Genomic DNA, 3331 nt, shown 5'->3' on the forward strand with positions numbered 1-3331 from the left:
TTTTAGTGATATTGACATTTATGACTGACGCGCATATATCAAATATAATGTTTTTTATTAATACTGACATTTATAATTGACTTGTAAAGATTAAGTATTATATTTTTATAAATACTGACATTTATGACTGACTTGTAAAGATTAAATATAATTTTTAATAATATTGACATTTTTGACTGACGTGTAAAGATTAAGTATTATATTTTCTATTACATTGATATTTATGGCAATTTTGCTTAATTTGTATTTAAAATTAACTCTTAAAGTTTTATATAATTTAAGGTTAAGTTCGAAAATGTCAAAGCTTAATATAGAGATGTGAGATAAAACAGGATTATAAATAATATATAAAGGTAGTAACATTTTTTAAATAATTTAAATACTTTATTTAAATTTTCTATAAAATGTACGCATATATAAAGATTAGAAAAAATATAAAAAAAGATATGCGTTATAACGATATGCGACATAAATAAGATATACAATATAAATAACAAATAAGACATGAGTTATAAAGATATGCAATATAAATAAGACATACGATATAAATAAGACATGCGTTATAAAGATATGCGATATAAATAAGACATGCGTTATAAAGATGTGCGATGTAAATAAGACATGCGTTATAAAGATATGCGATATAAATAAGATATGCGATATAAATAAGATTAATTTGCGATTAAAAGATTAATTAAAATTTATTATGCGGTCAAAATGTTCGCGATAATTTTTTAAATATATATTCGAATTAAATTTTTCAACTTAATATTTTAATTGGCGTGTAATATGTCCATTTATAAATAGTATGGATAATTATATTTGTTTGAAGCATAGTTGCCAATGCAACTATCTCCACCTCTGTTCCATAAAAGTTGCATTTTGAGCCATGCCTGTTCTCTCCAAATATTTGTCAACGGGTTCTCCCAAATACCCCTCCATCTGCTAAACAATATCCCAGCTTCTCATAAAGAGAATGCATTGCTGTCTCAGAAAATCGTAGTGGCATTCGTCATCACAAACTTCTTTGCTTATACATCTACAATAATGATTAACAATAATTAATTTTAAATATATATACCTGAAGAGACAATTTCCATCACCAATAATCCGCTCGGTATAAAAATTATCTCCCATTACACCATTATCATAATTTGGATATCTTTTCTTGATAGCAAAATGAAAGCGTTCAGAATGATAAATTTTCCAAATTCTGTTTGTGGGAAGAAAAAGATTTGCATCATCTTTCTTAGAAATTACAGTCTCTACTGTCAATTCATTATCTAAAAAATATGCATAATTAAATAATAATACATATTAATACCTTTCTCAACAAACAGTCTTACTTTGTCAATTACAGCTGATATATTAGGATTAGAAGGAATAACTAATAATTCAAAAAACAAATTATATCAATTTATAAAAATATTACTATTTTCTCGATGGCTACCAAGCTCTACCATCTTCGTTTCATCATTTAATATCTTAACCTTGATGAGAAGAAAAAGATTTGCGTCATCTTTCATGGAAAGAGTCTCAACTGTCAATTCATTATATCTAAATTTGGTTTTTGTAAATTTCTACAAAGTAGTGAGCTAAAAATAATTTATTGATGCAACTAGCAGTAATGATAAACTCTGATTAAACAATTGAATTCAATAATGATATCGCTTCTGACGAAACATCTTTTTTTCATGCTCAGCCTTATTTAACTTTTGTATTTCTGTTTCTTCTGTTCTACAAAATGGAAGTAAAAATGAAAAATATTTAAAAAATTATAGATATTTATTAATAATTAAAATATTATTAAAAATACTTATTAATTCTAACTCACTAATAATTTTGAATTTAATAAAATAAATATATATAATAATAAAATAAATTATCGTTTGATTTCAATCTCTTTGACTAAATATTTTTCCATTTTATTAATATTTTTGAATAATATGTTGGAAAATGATATTCAAATATTTGTAAAATTTTGATTAGGGGGGGGGGGTAAGGGGGGTAACATTTTTATTAGCCTATAATGATATTTATGAAAACAGTCAAATTTGCGATAGGGGGGGGGGATTTCCCTCGTCTACATGAGCGAGAGGGGTAGGAACAGTTAGCATCTTATTTTTTTGAGGGGGTAGGAGGTAGGCTGCTTTAATGGGGGTAGGATAATTTTTTTGGGGGGTTATCTATTAAATTTTGAAATGAAATAGGACAAAATTTATTGCTGTAAAAATTAATACTTTTATTATAGAATTATTATAATACAATTCATCGACCATATTTATATATTGCAAACAATCATACACATTGTTTTCCAAATAAAACTTTCTGCTATCTTTTTAAATGTAATTTAAAAGGTTTAGATATTTCAGCAAGCTCATAAAGCCATAAGAATTAATTCATTGTATAATGGAGGTTTTAATTGAATTTATTATCTAAAAAATAAATTCTTTATATTCACAAAATATCGATAGTTGGTAGTAGAGATAGATTAATTTAAGTTATCCTTTATAAATTCTCTGAAAAGAGTATCAATAAATTAAAAAGACGAAAATAATAATAAGGAGACACCACCGCCAAAGACGGAGGGAATTTTGTAGAGGGGTAGGCAAATGTTTTTGAAGGGGGGTTTGCATCCAGTGGAAATCCTGTCATGTAGACGCTGCGCCTGCTATTAGGATATATAAGATATTTTAAGAGGTATAAGTAAACCATTTACCTTCTTATTTAAAGAAGATGTCATAGTTTATTGGTATTGTATGAAAATAATAGTACTATTATCAGATTCCAGAATATATTATCAACTTTTATTTTTAAAATGTTTTTATGCAGGATAAATGGTTTGCATATGCAAACAGGTTATTAATATACATTTAATATAAATCATCTGCTGATTTTAGATTTCTAGCAACACTTAAAAGTTATGAATTATTTGAAGAATGCATTCTAAAGGCATGAACTTTTATAATAATAATATGAAAGTAGTGTTGTAGTTTTAGATATTTTTTATTTATATTTAGCTAGTACTTTAAATAAAATATACTTAAATAATATTAAGTTTCTTATCTTCATGGATTATTTAAGCCACCCATAATTTGATTGCTACGGATTGGCCGTAGTTTCCTACCCATTACGCGTGGTAGCCAGCACCAATGACGAAAGATTAATCATTAAGAATAGGTTATAGTTATCTAATTATTTAATTGGTATTCGAACAAATCAATTAATTTAATATTCGTATTCTACTGTATATAATAATTTATTTTTTGTAATTGTAATAGTTAAAACTAAATATAAGCTATATTATTATTTTTTACCAAATATTTTGGCT

The sequence above is a fragment of the Gordionus sp. m RMFG-2023 genome, chromosome 1, assembly GCF_954871325.1.
Source record: "Gordionus sp. m RMFG-2023 chromosome 1, tfGorSpeb1-WG-v2, whole genome shotgun sequence".
Lineage (NCBI taxonomy): Eukaryota > Metazoa > Nematomorpha > Gordioida > Chordodea > Parachordodidae > Gordionus > Gordionus sp. m RMFG-2023.